The sequence below is a fragment of the Falco rusticolus genome, chromosome 7, assembly GCF_015220075.1.
Source record: "Falco rusticolus isolate bFalRus1 chromosome 7, bFalRus1.pri, whole genome shotgun sequence".
Lineage (NCBI taxonomy): Eukaryota > Metazoa > Chordata > Aves > Falconiformes > Falconidae > Falco > Falco rusticolus.
This window is the reverse complement of record NC_051193.1, coordinates 37338096-37354188: the sequence shown is the minus strand read 5'-3', so window position 1 is coordinate 37354188 and position 16093 is coordinate 37338096. Positions and strand designations below refer to the sequence as shown.

Genomic DNA, 16093 nt, shown 5'->3' with positions numbered 1-16093 from the left:
CCAACGTAAGAAGGACATGGACCTCTTGGAGCAGGTGCAGAGGAGGGCCATGAAGATGCTTAGAGGGCTGGAGCACCTCCCCTATGAAGACAGGCTGAGGGAGTTGGGGTTGTTCAGCCTGGAGAAGAGAAGGCTCTGAGAAGACCATATTGCAGCCTTTCAATACTTAGAGGGCTTATAGGAAATACGGGGACAGATCTTTTAGCAAGTCTTGTAGTGACAGGACAAGGGGTAGTGGTATAAACTAAAAGAGAGTAGATTTAGACTAGATATAAGGAAGATATTCTTTTACGATGAGGGTGGCAAAATACTGGCACAGGTTGCTCAGAGAGGTGGTAGGTGCCCCATCCCTGGAAGCATTCAAGATCAGGTCAGACAGGGCTCTGAACAACCTGATCTAGTTGAAGATGTCCCTGCTCATCACAGAGGGCTTGGACTAGATGACCTTTAAAGGTCCCTTCCAACCCGAAGTATTCTATGATTATATACAGAATAACTTAGTATTGCCAGCAAACTAAGACACCTCTAGATTTTTCCCTCATTTCCAGACCATTTATTAATACTTGGAGCATTGCTGACTTCAGGACAAATCCCATGGAAACTTCACTGGTAACCTCCTTCCTCTGTGAAAACTGACCGTTTATTGCTGCTTTCTGTGTTTTAATCTTATCCTCTGACTTCTTAGATTCTTTTAAAGTTTTTAGTAAGTTATAAACCAAGTAGGTTACATCAGCCATAATTTCTTTATCCACAAGCTTATTGGCTCCTCGGAATGCTACTAGATTTGTGAGGCATGACACCCCTTCACAAATCCATGTCAATCCTCTGTCAACATACAATATTAATTTCTGTGTCCACTGGTTCTTCAGAACAATCTTTTTACACAAAACAGTAACCTAGCTCACAAGTTTCTCTAGAATCCTTGGGTGTACTATCATGTACTGCTGATCATTATTATCAATTTCTTCTTTAACCAGTTCTACCAAAACCAGCACCATGGAATCTAAAAGCATCTTGGAAACAACGTGCTTCGAGTTCCCAAGTCCTTATGCAATCACAAGGGTACGATTATAGCCGGGTAACCAATAGCTATAGTGAAACCTAACACAAATTAATGGGATTTGGTGAAACAGGTGTTCTTATCATTGATGATCATGAAATACTCAACACGATAATGACTTCTTCAAGCCTTATTTTCTACACTCAAAAGGTAAATCAATTCTAACCTAACCTGAAATGTAATTGTAGTACTCCTACGTGAATATGTGAACATGAAACATTAGCTGTTGATACCATCCCTCTTCCTAAACTTTCAGCTCAAAACTTTTCCTTCCCCAAACATGAGATAAACCCAAACCATAACCCTACTTAATATATGGGCAGTAAACTAATTCTTGCAGCTAAAATATATTAAAGGCACTAGCTGTATCATCAGAAGCAGTGTTTCTAAATCTCCATCCTCCCCACACAGGTGAACAAACTCTATAAAAAAACACCTGAGTAACAGCATTTGCCCTCCATAAAACAACCTGCTGCTTCTCCCTGAAGCAATTCCAGACCTAGTGACAAGCTAGGCTCAACGAGCATTTTCTTCTTAACTTTACTCCTGTTTTTAACCAGAAACTGAAATCTAACCAAGTGACTATTTCATAAAGAAAAATCAATTGAGATTCATTAGCAAACAACATTCATTCTAATCTCCATTGGTCCTAAACAATCCATCAGTGAGCTTGGCTGATGAAGCCTCCCTCTTTAAAGTCATAATGAAACTCTAAAATTTATTAATTCAAAGTGAGCGATTTGTATAGTAAATCCGAATATAAGGCATTTGTTTCCAATTACGCAATCTGTCATTCTATCTCTGACAGTCTTGCAGAATGCAAGAATAAAAATGCTTTCTACCTTCTTTTCTGAAAACCCGATTCTAGCCCTAGCCCTAAAATTAACACATACTGTAGAGAGAGGATGGATCTGTACTGGAATACCTAATATGAAGCATATGCTCCTGCCCACGCCATACTACTCTCTCTGACATGTTTTTTCCCAGTTCCCCAGCCTTATCCCAGACCTTCCTTAAATAGAATACGTGTCCAGGAATACTGAAAATAAAATATTTGCTTATGACTACACCAGCTACCTTTTGAACCCTTATAAATCCAGCAATAAATTAGACTTGATACAGCCTTCCTTCCTGAAACCCTAACTCTATCTTTCACTAGTTCCTACAGAAAATTTATTCAACCCCAGTGATATCAGCATTCTTATTCCTGCCATTCAAGTGGATCTGACATTAAAACAGGTCTCAAGGTTCTTTTTTTCTTTCAAATTTTGAATCTAACTATAAGGTTACCTATACACAAAAGCCCTACAGGAAAAGTGAACGTTACATATTCCCTCTTCCATTCCTGATGGCCAGGCATGTATCTCACTATAAGATAAGCTTTTCAAATCTTATTTTCAAATTTTATTAAAAAATTAACATCTGATAATCAGTACTCCAGAATAAAGTTCAAGAACTGGTGAATTAAATCGTAGTGGCTATTCAAAGGACTCTTCCAAAAGGTTAAAGAGAAGTTAAAGAACAGCATTAAGGCACTGGGTCTGGCAAAGCTCTTAATATAAGCACATTGGCCAATGTGTATGACTAACCTTCAAACAATGAAATAGTGTTTAGCACTGAACAAGCCATAAATAAAGATAATGCTTGCCCCATGAAACTCACCATCTAAAAATGAGCATTGAAGAAGACAGGATGCTGTAGAAGGCTTAAAAAGGGACACTAGCAGTGTGATCTCATTGCAAGTCTGCCTGACCCACTTGATTAAATAGATGTTGAAAGTAAAGAGAGTATTTAACTGATATTGCTAAGTATTAAGATGCCCTACAAAGACATGGTTTAAATGAGATAGCAGGATATGGTATATCAAAATCAGATGTTAGTTTGCACTTGGAGCACTTGGTAGGCAATCCAAAGATGGGAATGAAAGATAGAGGGGGATGTGAGAACCTCCATGTATTATCTATGCCTTTATTCATTAGATGGAAAAAAGGTACATTATATTCAGCAACAGATTTGTGGTTCTGGCACATATACAGCCAGACTCAGCTATGTTGCCACATCATTCTGCATTATACATCCCACAGTGATGATGGAAACCGCCGACAAGGTGGCTGTAAAAGACTGGTCAGTCTTTTACTTTGACTGGATAATACCAACCAAGTATCTCTGCTGCTAGCATCTGCCATCCCAGAAATACCTGTTTTTAAAGGGGTTCTGAAACAGCACTAAAGACTGCACTACACATTATGTGTAGGCAAAACTGCAAGCAAAATTTTGGAAATTTCTTGTTGAAACTATGGCTACCAGGATGCCATTTAAATTACCCCAAGCTAACTCAGGTGGCAATTTAACTGTAAAAATGTGGATGAATTACAGAGAAATATGTATATAACTAATGTTATCTTTGCCTCAATCTTTCTCTGTAATATTAACATTTTTCCCCAAGATAAATGTGTATTTTATCACACAGAATAATTCATAATATTAGAAAAAAGTAAAGCCAAATTCAACTAGAAAGACAGAACTCCATCCAAACCACTTACACTGAAACACTAAGCATGCCCTTCAAGAATAGCTTCCATGGTCTTGTGAGGAGGGGAAGCAATTTATCACTGAATCCAGCTCTTAGGTATCTGAACATAATTTCACATTTCAGAAGTGAGCTCTGTGACTTTCTTTCACAGGTTAAAAATACTTGTTAAAGCCATCTATACTGTTGCTAAGAGAAATGACATGTTTGGCAAGGATATGTGAGTGATAGCTGGAGATTCTTGAAAATAAAGTAGATTTGGCTTACAGGTTGTTTTTTTAATTTACTTCAGAATCTTTAGTAATAGTTACCAATAAAATGCAAACCATTACATAACACGAATTCGGTATATACTCACCAAAGGATTTCTAGATCTTCTTCAGAATCTTCCTATGAAGCCACAGCAGCTGAGATAGAAATACACGATTGAGATCTAACTTTTAAAAACAGTTGCAGAAATGTAAAATAAATATCTTCCATTTCATATATGGATTTAAACACAGCTTCCCTCCTGCAATAGAGAACACCAAGCCAGATTCTCAGCTCTTCACAGCTCTCTACGCCAGTGTGCCTTGTGTGTTAGTCATTCAGATTGCTCTTAACATACACTGGAATAAGTGAGCTGGGATTTAGGTCTTATCAGGCTCATTTCGTGGGAGAACATGACTAGAAACCAATTCCACAGGTTATACATTTCTATGAAATCCTTAAGAAAATTAAAAGTCTGTTTTTTCTATGCTGTTTGGAAGAGAAACCTGATGTTACTGAAATACTCCATATGATGTTAAATGGTACTATAGCAATCTGCAGAAAATGACTTAAATGAAATTGTTACTTCAAAACTCTAAGATCTGAAACAGTGAAGTTCTAAACCGTTCCTTGACTCGAAGCACATGACTGTTTCCACCAGCTTCACGTGGGTTTCCTTGATGGTTTAAGGTGAAATGCAGAGTATGGCAGGAAAACAGGCTGGAGTTTTCAACAGCCTGAAAAGGCAGAGAACCTAAACTGGAGGGAAAATATCTCTCTGAAGATGAAGGGCAAGATTCTCAATTGATGTACATCTCTGCAACTTGGCATCAGTGAAGCTATGCTGATTTACACCAGCTGAAAAATCTGGAAGGGAACAATGCACTTTTTGTTTAATTTTTATGATGCTCATTGGACTAGGCCACGTTCATGCCCAGTGCTCTGAAGTTCAAAAGCAGTCCTGCAACTGGGTTCTTAGCACTAACATCTCAGATAGCCCTTTGCATTCTTTAAGTGTTACATTGAAAAGCCCTGATGTTCTGTAAACATTATTGTCAGAAGAAAACAGCTACAAAACTTTTGATAGAAAGAGTGGAGTATTGCTTAGGATTTTTACGCATTCAGACGCCAAACTTCTTTAAGAACCTGTGCATTACTTGTAGACATGACCTCAGCTAACCCAAAGAAAGCCACAGGCACGTCTCCTTTCCCTATTGGCAGCTACTTTAATTGGCAAGTTCACAATGAGCACTTTTGTTTGCATCCTAAACATGCAGAGCACGATTAAAATGTTTAATACTTTCATCCTGAAAGTGCAGCAATTAATATGTTGGGGTTTTTTTGTAGGCCAAATCATTACACATTTAAATAGCATCGTTCAAACACTTAAGGAACTTGTTTTACAAGGACTCAAAAGGTTCCCCATTTAAAATTATACAGATATAGCTTGGTTTAAAAATAGACATTTTGTTTGTTTTCCACTCAGTTGCTCTACTATTTGGTGTTCTTTCCTTGCACATGTAGTCTCCGAGTATTTTACTACCCCCTACTGCATGGAAAGAAAACTGTGCAACACTTTGCTGTGGACTATACGCTGCTAACACCTCTTGAGACCTCCCCATCAGCTGGAACACCAAGGGGATAGATTCAGAGTCGCTGAAGCTACAGGATCCTGGTTAGGTAGCCACATGAAGTTCTTAGTGGCTATGGTGTGGATAACAGAGACCAAAGTTTTCTTGAGAGCTCTGAGATAGTAGACCATTACGGGAGTAGCATGGTTACTAGGTTTGTATAGTGCATATCATCACATATCCAAAGCAACTAAAAGTGCTTTGTGAAGCAATGAGTCAGATCCGGGTTGTACAGTAACCACACACAGGGATTTATGTTTTCAGGAACTATGTGTCCAAGAGCAGCATATTGTTATAGAGGTCTCTGGCACTAAATGTGTTGGGTAGCCACTGAATCAGACTGAACACCTCTAAAGCCACGTGAATAACATTTGGTGTACTACTGTGTACCAGCACAACCCACATAATATTTACTCTCTTGGGCTGCTATGTGATGTGAAGAAATTCCCCACTCTCAACTCAGCTGAACCTCACTGTCTCTCTTGGTAAAGGGCATAACACTAGATCGCCTATTGCACTTGCACAAGAAAATGCACACTCCACATACAATCTGTAGGTCAAATAAAGCACACACTCAAATCTTGCTCACCCACCATCAGAAGCCAGAGCTGATCACTCCTCTTCCATTTCCTTCACAAGCTGATTTGCCAGCAAATATCCTTGTTCTTCTGCCATCAGCTCCCCATGCTGGAATAAAAGGAATTTAAATTTGTGCTCAGTGGCATTTCCTCTCCCACTGCAGTTCACACTGGGTTAACCTGATGTTCACGCTGGGTAAACCTATTTCAAACTGGGCATTCCCTGATGGCAAGGCTGGTTGGTGCCTGGTTCACCACAGCCCTGCCCTACCTGCCTTGCTGTGTAGCAAGGTGGTCTGCTCCCTGGACTCCCCAGCTATTGTCCTAGCCATGCTGCCTGGGAGGTAAACCTGGCTCCTTCAGTGTTTCCAAACTGAGACTCTCAAGGAACAGGATCTGGGATTTTTTTATGCATGTCTTGTTGAAAGTATCACATACCTGTTTTCTTTCCTGATTTGGGATGCAAAATATAACAGTTAGAAATTGCAAAATTCTCTGTGAAAGAGGAAGTGTATTTCCCACACAACTATTTGTCATTGACTGCAAGGGTGGTTTGTACAGCTTGGCTGATAGCCTTAGGAATAATATTTTAGGAATATTTTTCCCATATTAAACTGTAGCACCTTTAAAAAACTGTTTTTTTAAAGGCAGTACAGATTGGACTGTGAACTACTGTTGGGCTGGAATAATGGTCATTTAATATATGTATTCCACAGCAGAGAACAAGTCCTAAATGGGAAGTCCCAGAGTTTCAATCCAATTCCTTGGTCCGCTGGGGAAATGCCCTGCTCCGAAACTTTTGCTGGCACCAGTCATTTCCCACTCCGTACCAATGCTGATGCATGGCTCAGCATTTTGCAGTGATGGACATAAAGTCTGCCAGGTCGTCAGCCCTGTTTTCAGTCTAACGTTGCCTGCACGTGAGGAAGCCAGTAGTTTGGCATCACCTGTTCTTCCCCTCCACCTTTGATAACAGGCTTAGGCAGAAACAGAAAGGAGCCCTTTACAATCAGTTGTTCCTTTAGGTGAGCATGGTCTTCAGTCCATAAATTGTTTCTACTGCTTTGGCACAGTGCTCCTGTCTGAGCAAGCCACCAGTCTATCACCCTCCCTTCAGAAAGAGCCATTTTGTAAAGGGTACACAGCTGGACTGGCATGTGATTTCAACCACTGCAACAAAATGAGCTCAGCAGGTAGAGGCAGACACCAGTCCAAATTCCCTTTCATTCCCTAAACCAGAACTGGTAACGCTCAGATCTTGAGTCTTCTGATGACATTCAGCACTCAGTGATGCTGCCAGTGGATGGTAAAGGTGCAACAGGCAGAGGGTATGTAACATATACTATGAAAGAGATGGATTAGCCAGAGAGTTTCACACAGCCAGCTCTTCCTAAATCTAGTCATATCCAGCACAATCTACTTCTGTAAATTTCTATTAACAATTTTTATAAGAAATAATGCATTTGCCTGTATTTTACTATGATGTCAAATACATTATTTGACATTATCTTTTTTTGTTCCAGACTGTTCAGCTAACTCTAATAATCAAATTGCTTTATTCTATCTTCACTTCATTTAATTCACTTCCCATTTCAGGAAAAAAAAAAATCAAGACTAAACATCTACCAAATGTTATTGCTCTGCAACTGAATGTGACGGATGGTCTGAGAAGCACATAAAAATTAAACAAAAAGTGCATTGTTCCCTTCCAGATTTTTCAGCTGGTGTAAATCAGCATAGCTTCACTGATGCCAAGTTGCAGAGATGTACATCAATTGAGAATCTTGCCCTTCATCTTCAGAGAGATATTTTCCCTCCAGTTTAGGTTCTCTGCCTTTTCAGGCTGTTGAAAACTCCAGCCTGTTTTCCTGCCATACTCCGCATTTCACTATAAATTACCACTATTTTGGTTAAGTTCATTACTGGTCCTAATGTGAGAAGAGGTTCTGTGGAGAAGGCACAGAACAGATGGGACTGGTCAGCCACTTTGTCCCAGACCCCATCTGGCTGAGATCCAGGCATTGTAATTTATCAGCGTTTCAGTTTCTGATTTGTAAAATATATCCTTAGCAAAGAGAAATATGGATAGGCTTTGTTCACACTTGCTTCTCAGTTGATTGGGTCCCATGATGCTATAAAACCTATAAAAACCTATCAAAATGAATTATTTTTAATTTGATTTAAAATGCAGCCTCAAAGGGACTACCATTTTCTATTCAACTTGATCCTCTAGCCCCTTTATTTCCTCTTCCTGAAATTCAGCAGAGCCCACCTACAGCAGGGACCTGGTATCCTCTTCCTACCACCAGGGAAACTGCAAGCATAAGAGGGAAGCAGCCTTTATGAGGTTAAAGCCCAGGACTGCCAGGCTCCTGAAGCCTCTTCTTCAGGCAGCCTCACACACAGGCAGAAAGGTACCTGCAGCCCAGACTCAGGAACATATGTCTGGATGACCCGTCCACTCCTTCATGCGAGACCACCAGTCCACTCCATGTGAGACAACACTCACTATCTCCAAAGAAGCCGGGAGGCAGCTAGCTCTTAATCACTCATTCATCTCCGAAAGGCTGCCTCTAGAATTTTTGTCCTCACTTGCTGTAGCACCATTGGTTGTTTGCCTGCCTTCATCCTTCCCTGCCTCCCTCCTCACGATCCTTTTCTGTCATTTCTCTCCCTCATCTTTAACCACAGCTCCTCCCAAACTGGGCTAATGAAAGCTTTGTTTTCACTATATAAGCCCCGTGTATAATCAGATACATTTAAAAAATAACAAAACTGTGGAACTGACAAGACATGTGTCTACCATCACCCCATATCCAAACACTGAGGTTTGAGCTTGGCTCAGGCATCTCTGAAAATGCCAAATGTGGATTTCCACAAACAGAGAAATGGATCCATAGCTGCTGTAAACAGAATAAAGGTGCATTGTTTAAAGTTGCCTAGCAAATGCACACAGTAAATCGTACATGCCTTGAGAAGAAAGTCGCAGACTTCAGCCGGACAAACACTTATGCATATGTTTAACATTAAGCAAGAGAGAGTCCCACCTTCAAACAGGACACTCACAAGCTTAAAATTAAGTAGCAGCCCAAGTACATAAAGATCAGAAGTCTCAGACTTGTAGGCTCTCTTTGTATTGAAAGCTAATCCACATTTAGAACTTAGATATCTCTGTAGTAGTTAAAATCAGGCACCTCCAGACAGACTTCTTTTTTTGCTTTGTTTTACAATTTTTTACAGCTCCCCTGTAACTGAATTCAACAGATTTGCTTAGGTCTACCAGCGCAAGTGAAAACAGAACTTAAGGGATCATCCAGTCTAAGCTAAGGAAAAACACGTATGTAAAATCCAGGATTTCTCACAGGCAGTTTTGAAAGGAAGGGTCAGATTTACAGAGCAAGCACTCAGCCCTGCTCTGGGGTGCCTGGCCACACACAGAACAAATGCCAAGTCACCTTTGATCCTGAGGATCTGACAGAGCTGGAAACAAAACACACTGGCAGCCCCCCAGGAAGCCTTCAGGTACCTTCACCCCACAGTGATGCAGCATCCAGTTTCGGCATTAGCAGAAGCACAGAAGTTGCATGCCCACCTGCAGAGGGGTCTGGCATATGCTGAGCCCTGGCTTGGTGCAGCTGCATTGCTCATGGCCAGTGAGTTGGCGAGCTTGCAGCTAGCCAGATCGTGACTTCATTGGAGCAGAAGACTGAACCGTAGACACGTCAGGATGAGAAAAGACAATACAAAAGAAATGAATGGTGGTGATGGTGGTGGTGTGAAAATTAATAAAGAAATAAGGAAGCAATGTAACAGAGAATAGAAGTTTAAAGTACCAGCCTTCTCCAGTTTCTTAATTAGCAGACTTCTCTTTGGGCTTAGGGTGTCACTGTTGGTTTTTTGTTTGGGTGCTGTTGTTTTTTTAATGTTGTTACATCTAATTTTGTTTCCAGAACAATCTCCTATATGGTAATAAAACACTTCTGCATTGTTCATTCCTGAAAATGCTAACTTGATTTTTACGGAAGGAAGGGGACCGCAAGAGGCACAACTCTTATTTCACAATAAGTAAAAATCTCCCGCTGGGTCTCTGTTCATGATAATATACTATGGGAAAAAAAAAAAAAAGCACTACAAACATATTACTAGCAGTATAATAAATAGCATGTGCAAAATGTACAGTATAGTAAATACACTATGGGGACTACTTACAGAGTCTCTTCCACTCCATAACCATCATCAACCGTCTTCTGTGGTTTGGCACATCAAATATTTGCTATGTACTTTACCATTTTAAAAGCACTGCAAATCCTTGGCTGGACACCAAACAAATGCTGTACATTACTTTGTCAACTGTTGCCTTTTATATTCAACGTCTGACCTTAACTCCCCCTACAGCTCAATGTGTAGAAACGCCAATAAAATACATGCTTATTTCCAGTGGCTTTTATTATTAAATGGGTTTGTCACACTGACGAATCAAAGGATTTCCCTTTAAGGGGAATTCTCAGAGGAAATCTACAACGTTAGGAGACGAGACTTTGGAACTATATTTGACAATCACCTCTTTAAAAGAACTGTTTTGCAAGTTGTGTAAGCACATAAAGCTCTGTTATCTGAAGAATAATGCAGCCCTTTCTGCACTGCTGTGGAAGGGCAGACATACAAGTGATCCTTATGCATTCCTTAAATATATCACTGAGGAAACTCACACTATACACTAATTAGTAAATGCAATACTAATACATATACACACCCCCAACAGAGCTGTCTGCGCAGGTAAGGGGAGAGAGAAGAGAAATTGTAGGCAGGCAAGATGGGGACACTTATCTTTGCCAAAGGCTTGGCTGGGCCAGGTGGTCTCAGAAGCTGAATTCCAGAGCAACTCCCAACACTAAAGGTGGATCCGTCCATCTCCTAGCAGCCTAGGCAACCTGTAAGGACTTTCTTATTTCTGCCTGCCTCAGACTCACCAAAGGAATCAGCTCCACTATAAATTACAGAATACTATATCTTATCCAAGAATGAGTAGAGGAATAATGAAACAAATAAAAGGAGTCCAGATGAATGGAAATACAGAAGCAAAAGATTGAGATCTTGCTTGTACATGGACTTAGAAATGAGACTGCTAACAAGGTTGCAAATTGTGGTATCACGCAGATGCCAGCAGAAGGAACAGTGAGTGCCAGCTTACTGAGCACAACCTAGATGGCAGGAGCAATCCATCATGTGTAGTAACCAGATACTGAGACAATGTCAAGTGGCCCTGGCTCTGATCATGGTTCCACCCACGTGTCTGATTTCTTATCAGCACATCTGACATTTTCTGAAAGCTCTAAAAGACTTCCTCTGCTGGCCTGGCCTGGACTCAAGCTGGAATGTGCAACAAGAAGATTCCTTCATGGTACAAGCAAATCCCAAACTTTTCAGTCCATACTTCTTTTTAAGTAAATTTTCTGTAAACAATAAGAATGAATTTGCAGAAACTGAAGGAGGTGGTACAGAGAGGCGTGTTTGAAATGAAAAAATACAGTCCAGGTTATATTCTGAAAAATAGTATCAGGAAATCAAAACACACACAGCATACATAAGGATGACAAAAAAAACTATTATTATTGCTATTACATGCCAGTCGTAATGTCCCTAAAAAAAACTTGTCAGTTCTTATGGATTTGGGTTCCTATGGAAACCACTTTTATTAAGTACTGTTTTTAAAAAAAAAATGTTGTTTAGCATATTGCGGTTCCTCCTAGGTCACTGAGTTTTTCTCTGAGATACATTAACATCTAGTAATAATCGCTTCCGTAGTTCAGCACAAACATTTAGGATTCTGCACTCTTTTATGAGAGAGGGCACGTCTACGCATTACATTAGCAAAGCCTTTACCTCACTGTCCTAAAATGGTTTTCATGTAGAATAGAGGCTCTAGGGCATCTCGATGGCTCTATTTGTACTCAATTTCAGTTTTTCATCAGAAAGTGCATCCATAGCTAGTGCATGTCTAGAGCATTTAAATTATCCCTACCCTATGTGATATAACCTCTTTCCTAAAGGTCAGTTGAAACGTAAAGTCTCTCCTTCCCTTCACCTCAGTCTGTATTTAGACCTGCACAGACAACTGTCTATTTGTTGAAATAACACCTTGTAGAAATGTGGCCAACTGTTTACAGATTGATACATATGCACCAAAGACTGACCCCAAGTCTTGGTTTCAGTTATTTAATTCAAGGAAAGTAGCCACTCTATCACTCTTCTGTTAGCAGATTGATTACAAATGGACTCTTGCCAATGCTAAACTGATCCAGTTTGAGGATGGATGTTAAGTCCAGACATTTCTTTCAGGAGACTGTTTTCTTCTGTGCCAGCAGCTAAGCTTTCATCTCCAAAAAATATGTGAATGTCCAGAGTTCAGTGTTGCAAGGATAAGTTATGAATTCAGAACCAAATACTACCTGACACTGCAATGCGTGACTGAAACAAAAAACCCCACCAAAATTCAAGTAACAGCTTTTGAGAAGTAGAACTTGAAAGTCACCTCCAACCGTGTTAGCACTGAACCCTAGTGACGGTCCACGTCTAATGGACATTGTCTCTTATTTCACGTACAATTAAATATGTCTTCAGCACGTTACAGTGACTTCCACAGTCTTTTGAGAAGGACTTCTCGTTTCACACTTCAATATGTCAATAACTACCCAGCATTACTGTCGCAGGAAGGGAGCCCTCAACCACTTCCTAGCTTCTCTGCAGTCCTTCTGCAGGCAATTTTCCAGAAAGGCTTTTGACTCTCCTAAAGTCTACTGTCTTAGTTAAGCAACAGCAAATATAACCAACAGCACGAGACTGCAAAAAGTAAAAGGAAACTTTGAAGACCACTAGATTTTGAGGTCCAAAAAGACATATGATTCTATAATACAGGCCACAGAGTTCCATCCAGGTACTTTTGCACTGAGCCATATAATTTCTGTTTGAATAAAATATATCTTCCATAAAGGCATTTAGTCTTATTCAGAAATGTCGAGAGTGAATTCACTTCTCTCCTGGGTAGTTTGTTCCAGTGGTTTACGCCAACAACATTTCCAGAGCTTACAGAATGAAGAGATGTTTTCTGCATTTATATAATTCCAACCCTCATCTATGTGGACTTAAATTCATTAAAGTCAACAGACCTCAGTCATCGCTGATTTAAGCCAAAAACTTTAAGTTCTATTGACTGGCTTTATTTTTAATACCACAATTTTTTTCAAGACAAAAGCCCCCCCCAATACTTGTTTGACAGGGAAGAGGAAGATGCGCACCAATTTCTCACACTGCACTGACTCTATTAGATAAGGACTGAAGAGGTTTGGGTGTATAGGCAACATGGTAAATGCGGGTCTTCAAGAAATCACCCCAAAAGACATGGCCATATCTCACTGGCAAACAAACTCACGATGAGTTGAGTACAGCTTGCAAAGAAGGTCAACCATTTGTTAAATAACTGGATGATCTAGGTGTGGAGGTTAGCATGGAACAGGGTGGATGATTGTTCTCAGTGAAAGATCACCCTTTTCCTGTTTTGAAAAACCTCTTCTCACCAACCCACTTATTCAGGTGAACTGATTTTGCATTGTCTTTTTCAATATTTTCTTGCAACCACCGTCTCCATTCATTACATTGTAAAATATGGATGTCACAGTCTCTTCAGATGTTTGCAATAAATCCGTTACAATAAATGGATGGCGGGGTGTGTTCATCATAACTGCATTCAGCAGTATGCATTAGGAACAACTCGGCATCTCCCATCACAAGAACTGCTACAGTGGCAGTCAACTTCTGCTTGTCTTTCACATCTGGCCTGAAAACAAACAGAACTGGCATTGCTTCCCAGTGTAACAACCCTTCTCTCCCACCAGCCAAAAGCTTCAGTGCAGCTGAGAAGGGGAAGAGTTAAAGACTGGATGGTACTTGCAGGATATAAGAACAGGAGCACAGGGAAGCAAAGGCTCATGAGCAAGAACAGGTGGAACGAAGAGGACTGTGAGGAAAAGTAATCTAAAAACCAAAGTAACCAATAACAACATCTTTATCTGAGTTTGTCAGATCAGCCTGTCAAGTACCCTATTGTATTCCTATGAGATTACGCATATAGATATAGATTTATATATAAAACAGGAAAACAACCCTTTGGGGTCTTTCTGGAGGATGGTAAACACTACTAGAAGGTATAGTATGTCTGGGTTAATGGAGAAAATTAGTAGTAGAGACCAATATTGCAAATAGGCTCCACCCTGTCTACTATGGAAGTAATATTATTAAGCATTTCTTCTGGCACCTCATAAAACTGTTCTGCTGGGAATCGGCTTGAGAAGAGCAACTTTTAACACATTAGCTGCCATTCTACTGAGTACTTCTCATCGAAAATTCACAGAATCGCTTGCACAAGCTAAATTACACTTTCCCATTCTTCTCAAGGGAAAACCTTGAACACTTTCATATTAGGACTGGCCTTTGTCTACACTTCGGTATGAAGTGGAATAAGAGGAATACCCTGATGTTGAATGTAAAATCCGTGCTCGGAACTCTAGAAATTTCCTTGCCATTTTGCCGTTAGACACTAGGTGGCAGCAAGAAATTCATTTCAAACATTCGCTCTCTAACTCCGCGTTACCTGCTACTAACTGTGAAGTATGTGGGCTTGGTTATTCCAACTGTTTGATAGTAGTGTCTACAAACACTTCTACCCTCACACTGTTCTCCTATCACCCATGACCCTAAACTCTGTTGTTAGCTCTGTTCATAAAGACCAAGTACCTACTGCATTACATACACAGCCATGCAAAAAATACATCTAAGGTAAATGCAGATGTCTAAGGTGTGCCAAGCACAGCCCTTCTAGTGATCATGTATCAATAGAAAACGCATTCATTAAGTCTTACTTTATTACGTAGCCCTTTCTTCCTATTCGCTTTGGGTTTTTTCTAGCAACTTTCTTCTTTCCTAATGTGATATTTTCCTTTCTGATAGTTCTAGTTTTAGGATCTACAGTCTTTAGTAGTGTAAAAAATGTCTTTTTTTTTTTTTTTTATTTCCCCCCACCGATGATGTTCTATAATTCATATGGCCCAAGGTACAAACCAGAGAGCCGTTCAAGGAAGATTTTGCAAGTTCCTGAGTACCTTTTGTCAGGATTTTTCTGCCCTTTAAATTCAAGTAAAAAGTGGGTTTTGTTATTACAGAGAAAATTTACCTAATTTTAACCTATTGATCAGTGAACAGTGGAAAAATTCAGATCTTTAGTCTATATCTCCAAAGTTAATTAGTATCTGTGGAACATTCATGATTTCTGCTGATATGAGAAACTGCTCCAAGGATTTCTAAGACCAAAGCAGTGCTCTAAAAATTAAAGGTTATGAACCAAGCTTTTACACCTACAAACGGCAACAGACTCTATGGATCAAAGGAGAACACATATAATGCACATGGGCCATAGTGCCTTATACGAATTCAAAGGATAAAACAAGCTGAAGAGCACCCAGAGCATACCCTCAGAGCTGGCACGCCTCTGGAGCAACACTCCCCAAGCTGCAAGTGAGCCAGAGCTGCAACAACATCACTCCACCTAATCTGAAGTAACGTGACTAAAGCACACTGAGTAAAAAATAAATCTAAGAAACTGTAACAAAGATACCCATATATACATCTATTTTTACCTATCCACCTCCTATATGGATTAAACTTCCTGAAAGAGAACACAGATTTTAACTATACAGCCCTTAAAGTGATGTATGTGTGTATACTTTATTGCATATTTCCATTGTCCTTTTTAAAATAATTTTCTTCAAACAGTTAGCAATGTATTTTTTCAAGTGTATTGCTAAAACAAGACTATTCAGGTCTGTTTGAAAATGCTCATTTAATGCTTTAACATCTCAGAACAAATATGCTGCTTCACAGTGGCCAGACGTTGCACTTGACATTACAAGGACACACAGCTATTACAACGTCTTGTTTGGGACGCATGCAATACACAAGTATACAGAAAATCTGGCTTTCTATCTAAAGCTTG

General features: G+C 39.9%; 1 long non-coding RNA gene across 2 annotated transcripts in view; it reads right to left on the bottom strand.

The window, feature by feature from the left end:
- Window positions 1–16093, bottom strand: part of LOC119151591 — a 166815-nt gene that overhangs the window by 13117 nt on the left and 137605 nt on the right. For both annotated transcript variants that reach the window (XR_005105468.1, XR_005105467.1), the window contains 2 exons: window positions 6064–6157; window positions 3949–3997 (listed from right to left, as the gene is read on the bottom strand). This is a non-coding gene — a long non-coding RNA (uncharacterized LOC119151591). The remainder of the gene's footprint in view (window positions 1–3948; window positions 3998–6063; window positions 6158–16093) is intronic.